The following is a 7091-nucleotide window of genomic DNA, read 5'->3' as shown; positions in this document are numbered from 1 at the left end:
TTCTTGAATCTGATCAGGCCCTCTACTACTTTAACCAACAGAATACAGTGGAAGTGACACTATACCAGTTTCACCATAGCCCTTAATTGGCCTAAAAAGGTCCAATTTGTGCATTGGGAAAGTCAGATACTATGTTAGTAGTGTGAGCACCTTGTACCATCAAGCAGCAAGAAGCCCAAGTCATGTGGAAAAGGCCAAGAATATGAGATACAGTGTGGAAAGAGAGAGGCCGAGGAGCACCAAAAGACTAGACACTAGACATGTGAGTGAAAAAGCCACCTTGAGCAGTTCACATAGGAGACTCTAGTTTAGCTGCTATCTGAATGTAACCACACGAGACACCCTAAGTGAGAGCCTACCACCTGAGCCCCATCAATCCACAAAATTATGGGAAAGAGCTGCAATGCACCTGAATGATACTACATACTACTATCAATTACTTTTTTTTTTTTTGGAAACAGGGTCTCACTTTGTTGCCTGAGCATGAGGGCAGTGATGTGATCATGGCTCACTGCAACCTCAAACTCCTAGGCTCAAGTGATCCTCCTGCCTCAGCATCCCATGTAGCTGAGACTAGAGGCATGCGCCACCATGCCTGGCTAATTTTTCTACTTTTTTTTTATAGAGATAGAGTCTCACTGTGTTGCTCAGCCTGACCTCGAAATTTTGACCTCAAGCAATCCTCCCACCTTGGCCTCCCAAAGTACTAGGATTACAGGCGTGAGTCACCATGCCCAGCCTCCTTGATTACATTTGATTCACTATTCTGATTAAAAACTACACATGAGGAAAGAAGCATATGGAATGGGGTGGGGGGACAGCAACAGGAGTTTTAGCTTGAAAAGACCTCCAGTCCATTTAATATCAGAACCTCCACCAGTTAATCACCATGGAAATATTTAATAAATATTAAAGTATATTCACATCTTTTTGTCCATAGCGAATGGTGTTTGGTGAGTCTAAAGAGAAATTTACCAATGATACTCATTTATATGATTTCTTAATAAGGTAGTGGTCATCTTTAAAACAAACTTTGAGACTTTTGACTAGTTCCACCCATCATGAAATGTAATTTGTGAAATTGTGATATTAACAATCCCAAATCCACCTCTTGCCATGATTGTGAACAAATTATTTAATCTCTGTGCCTCAATTTTCTCATCTGCAAAAATAAGAATAATAGTGATACCTACCTTCTAAAGTATTAAGGAGAATTAATTTAAGTTAATAAAGCATAATAGCTTATGGAAGTATCTCATTCATTGTATTAGAAGCACTCGATTGCAGAACGGCTGTAACAAATCCTGGTATCAAATGGATTTCACCAGACAAATAGCCTAAATTCTCCTTAGAGATTAGGTAAACAGAAAATGTTTGTTAAATAGGGTTCTAAATAGTGATTACTCTTATTACTCTTTTGATCATAGGTCTTATCAAAAGTAAGTAGGATAGTTTAATTCCAATACATTGTGTAACTTTTAAGGGAGATACCCTAGCCTGGAAATGTCAAATTGAGCTGACCTAGTGAACGAGTACACTGCCTCATCCAAAATGGACACCCTGATCTCAGCTCATTTGATGAGAGTTTCAGCTGGACTTTCAGTTTCTTTTAAAAGGGAGTAAAGCTGTCCATTGAAATGTACTTTGCCTGGTCAAACATTTGATGCAGTATAAAGCAGTCATAAAAACTGAAGGCAATTAAGACTCAGATCCCATGTCCATCATTCTAAAAAGCAAACGCCAAAAGACAGTTTGCTAGAATTTTGCCATTTTTTAAGAAAACATGATACGAATGCAGTATTTCTAGTTTATGCTTCATGATTCAGTGCTTCTTGCTGCTAACTTTTGAAGCTGAGAAGCTCAACATTCACACACACACAAAAAGAATATTACTAACAGTGACAGACTTTCTAGTTCTTGTATACAACATCCATTCTCTCCTTTTGCCTTAGTAACTGAATTCCAGTTTTTAAAACACCAAACATGTATAATAAACATTTTGTTTTAATTTAAAATGTGTATATGTAGACTTACCCTCCTGTCATTTGATGTATTGCCAAAGTCTTTTCTTCGAATGTCTCTGTTGATTGTAATCCTCCATTATCATTCTTGTGTAAATCACTCTCATAATTCATCTTCTAAATTTTCAAGCTTCAGTTTCTTTCAGGAGAAAAGAAGACATTTGGAAAGCAATGAATGCACATTCTTTCATGTTTGACAATTTTTTCCAGGCTTTCACAATTGTCTCCCACAACTAATTTGGCAATATTGTTTAAAAATAAAATGTGCCTTCATGGTATATTTCCAAAGAATGAACTTTATTTTCATAGAAACAACAACTTCGCTTTTTCCTCACTTAAATATTATGGGTTTAGATAATGTTTAGCTAAATCACATTAATTATATTTAAATATTTCACATACCCAGATCTGGAAACAAACATAATCGAATCTTACCAAGCCAAAAATAAAACTGAAGTAGGGGGAATAAAAATGAACGGTCATATTTACAAAGAGCCTCATAACTATTAGGATTTAGCATGCCTGATCACCATCAGAATATTTGATAGAGATAATAGAGTATAGGTTTATCTAGTAGCGATTAAGTAGAGGTTAGCTATGAGAGATTTTACCATTGAATATATCCTATAGATTCTTTAGATTATTCATTACCCTCTTACTCACAGAAAATATTTTTAAATGTATACTTCCAAAGTAGTCTATCTTGTTCTCTTTACTCTTAGTGTTTACAAAGATAATAATAATACCCCCAAAACACTCACATGCCTCTATTCCTAGGAAGACAATTTGCTATTTGTCACTGTGATGGGTTGAATTGTGTCCCCTAAAAACTCACATGTTGAGTTCCTAACACCTAAAATGTGACCTAATTTGGAAACAGAGTCGTCGCAAGCATAAGAAGGTAAATTCATACTGGAGTAGGGTAGGTCCATAATCCAATATGACTGGTGTACTCATAAAACAGGAAAATTTGGAGACACACACACACACAGAAAGAACAGTATGTGAACATATAGGTAGAGCTAGAGGTGATGTACCAAAATGCCAAGGAATGCCAAAGATTTTCATCAAACACTGAAAGCTAGGAGAAAAGCATGGAACAGATTAACCTATACAGGTCCCAGAAGGAACTACCTCTGCCAACACCTTGATCTCAGACTTCTGGCCTCCAGAACTGTGAGACAATAAAGTTCTGTCATTTAAGCCAGTCAATGTGTGGTACTTTGTTTCAGCTGTAGGGGTGAGGGGAAACTTGTCCTTTCCCTAGAAAGTTAGCTGAAAGATCAACTCACAATTAAGGCAAATTAATAAGGGAAATGTTTATTTACCAATACGATGCACATGGGGAAAGTCACATACTGATTACCCAATATCCCAGTAAAGTTCAGATATTTTTATACATGCCTTTTAGAGGGGAGGGGGAAAAAAGAGGAGTATAGGTAATTCTGTTTAAGGGCTATAAAAGGTTGCTAGGGAGGATGAATGGATGGGGGAAACAGATTGACTAGTAAATTAACCTGAGACACAGGTGTTTTGTTGTAAATGATTTGGGTTAGGACTGGTTGCATTCTGCAATATATTGAGATAACAGGGAGAGGAAGGGAAGTCAATTGCCCCCTACAATCTTTTGATCAGGTCAGTCCAGTTTAATGTAGATAGAGCAAAAGCCCCTTCCAGTGCTTTTTGATTTCGAATGGCCTTTAATTCAAAATATTCTTTATGTCAAGGAATCATATTTTGGGTAGAAATTTCCTGAGCTCCTTCACAGCAGCCCTAACAAACCAATACAGTCCATCTTTGGACGAATTTATCCTTAGGTTATGGCCATGTTAAGCTTAAATCTGGTTTCACTTAAGTGCTTTTCCACAGCTGCTTCCATATTTAGCAGGTTTTCTTTTTTCTAGGCAGGGTATCCTCTTGACTTGAGAATGTTTCTTCATATCATATTCTTTCAAGTTCTTTCACTACACTGATTTCTCTTCTAATAGACTCCTACATAGAGTGCGGTGCCTAAAATTGAAAATGGTGTGTGACCTGCCTAATGCAAAGCAGAGCCAAAAATGAATCATCCCTATTCCAAACATGATTCTTTCTAATGAAACAGCCCAAAGTGGCAATTTTGGCACCCACTTTAACTGTCTACCCTCATTGAATGAAAATCTCAGTTTCCACACATGTTTCTGTATTTTGTACTTGTTGCAGCTGATTTGGGGAGGGTCCAAGGATAAAACTTTAAAGTTATTCCTATGAAACTTCACTTTGCTGCTCTGTGACATCATTCTAGCACATCAAGTTTAGCTTGGAACCTAATTCATTCATTTAAGTCACTAGAAAAATTGTCGAAATGTACAGGGCAAGGACAGATCCCTAAGCCACATTATCAGCAACTTTCTCCAAGCCAATGTTTACCTGTTAAGTAGCAATCGGGGATATACCTTATGAATCAGTTACCAAGAAATGCAGCTGTACTAACACCAAGCCCCTATCTCTTCACAAGTTTAAAGAAACTTTCAATTACTTTAATAAAATCCAGATAAGCTCCATCTCTACCCTTCCCCTGATCCACCAGCCTAGAAATTCTGTCAAAAAAGAACATGGAGCTAGTTTAGTATCGCTTGTTCTTGGAGAAACCAGGCTGACTCTTAGTGATCCCTGCTAAGTAATGTAACACACTTCTTCATTTCTTAAGAAATTGACTTCCAAATTTAGCTGAAGTCGTATCAGAATTCATTACGTGGCTTTTTCTTCATAAATCTAAATGAGCTGCAAAGTTTAACATTTCAATATAATCATGATAAAATTAAATCTTAGTTCATTTTAGAAAGTCAACTTGAAATTGCCTAAAGGAGGAATAAAGAGTGTGTTTTCAATGAAAAAATATGTTTCTAACTTGCAGTTCTGCAGTTGTTTCCATCATGCAAACAGAAGCTACCAAACATGCTTTTGAAAAAAAAGTGATTTATCTCAGAATTAGATTAGTGACTTAGAACTTCAGTGCTGCCTTCCAGATAGATATTTAGAGTACTTTCTCCTGATCTTACTTCTAATAGCAGGTTTATAATTTTTCCTTAGATTGTTACTTGGCTCACTCCTTCAACTCCTTCTAAATCTTTGTTTAAAATGTCCCCTGTCTCCCCTCTAAAAAAGCGCACTCCATCACTTTATATTCCTTTTTTTCCTTTACTTTTTATTTCAGAATATTATGGGGATACGAATGTTTTGGTTACATGAACTGCTTTTGTATAGTCTGAGTCAAAGTTATAAGTGTGTCCATCACCCAGATAGTGTGCATTGTACCCGTTAGGTGTGAATTTACCCATACCCTCCTCCCCCCTCCCACCTGCTTGATTTCCATTGTGTTTTACTTCCATATGTGCACATGAGTCTTGATCAATTAGGACCAAGTTAACAGTGAATACATGTAGTGTTTGTTTTTCCATTCTTGCATTACTTCACTTAGAAGAATCGTCTCCAGTTCCATCCAGGTTGTTACAAAAGGTATTAGTTCACCATTCTTTTATGGCTGAGTAATACTCCATATATATATATATATATATATGCCACATTTTATTAATCCACTCACATATTGATGGGCACTTGGGTTGATTCCACATCTTTGTGATTGTGACTTGTGCTGCAATGAGCATTCAAGTGCAAGTGTCTTTTTGATAAAATGACTTTTTGCTCTTTGGGTAAATATCCGGTAGTGGGATTGCTGGATCAAATGGAAGGTCTACTTTTAGTTCTTTGAGGTATCTCCACACTACTCTTTCCACAGAAGTTGCGCTAGTTTCCAGTCCCACCAATAGCATGTAAGTGTTCCTTTCTCTTTGCATCCATGCCGGCATCTATTGTTTTGGGATTTTTTGATAAAAGCCATCCTCATTGGAGTTAGGTGATATCTCATTGTGGTTTTGATTTGCATTTCCCTGATGATTAAGAGATGTTGAGCATTTTTTCATATGTTTATTGGCTATTAGTCTATCTTCTTTTGAAAAGTTTCTGTTCATATCTTTTGTTCACTTTTTCATGGTGTTGTCTGATTTTTTTCTTGCCTATTTGCTTGAGTTATTTGTAGATTGTTATTAGGCCTTTATCAGATGTATAGCATGCGAATATTTTCTCCCATTCTGTAGATTGTCTGTGTGCTCTATTGATTGTTTCCTTGCCTATGCAGAAGCTTTTTAATTTAATCAAGTCCTATTTATTTATTTTTCTTATTACTGTGATTGCCACTGGTGTGTTAGTCATAAATTCCTTGCCTAGGCCCATATCTATAAGAGTTTTTTCAACATTTTCTTCTAGAATTCTTATAGTTTCATGCCTTAGGTTTAAGTCTGTCATCCACTGTGAGTTGATTTTTGTGAGTGGTGAGAGGTGTAGATCCTGTTTCAGTCTTCTACACGTGGCTATCCAATTTGCCCAGCACCATTTACTGAATAGGGATTCTTTTTCCCAGTGTATGTTTTTGTCTGCTTTGTCAAAGATCAGATGGCAATATGAAGATGGTTTTATATCTGTTCTGATCCATCGGTCTATGTCTCTGTTCTTGTGCCAGTATCATGCTGTTTTGGTTACTATAGCCTTGTAGTATATCTTGAAGTCTGGTAAAGTGATGCCTTCCGATGATTTGTTCTTTTTGCTTAAGGTTTCTTTGGCTATTTGGGGTCTTTTCTGTTTCTATACAAAGCATAGAATTATTTTTTCTAGATCTGCAAAAAATATGTTGGCATTTTAATGGGGATTGCATTGACTTTATAAATCTCTTTATTTTCTTTATAATACTTATCACTTGGCACTATTTATACTTATTTATTTATATATTTTCTATTTTCTCTCTTTTGCTAGAATATAAACTACACAAGAGTAGGAAATTTTTCTGTTGTTTTCATAGCTATATGCCAGTGATATTGTTAAGTAAACACTTCACAAGAAGAATAGTGAGAGAAAAACACAGGCAAGAGGGGATAATTGAAAACACCAAATTAAATAAGGCTCATCTATACATGCCACAAATTAATTAAATGTAAAATTATATAATTAAAATGATATCTAATATTTTAGATAGAT

The sequence above is a fragment of the Propithecus coquereli genome, unplaced genomic scaffold, assembly GCF_000956105.1.
Source record: "Propithecus coquereli isolate 6110/MARCELLA unplaced genomic scaffold, Pcoq_1.0 Scaffold191, whole genome shotgun sequence".
Lineage (NCBI taxonomy): Eukaryota > Metazoa > Chordata > Mammalia > Primates > Indriidae > Propithecus > Propithecus coquereli.
Note: the sequence above shows the minus strand (reverse complement) of the source record.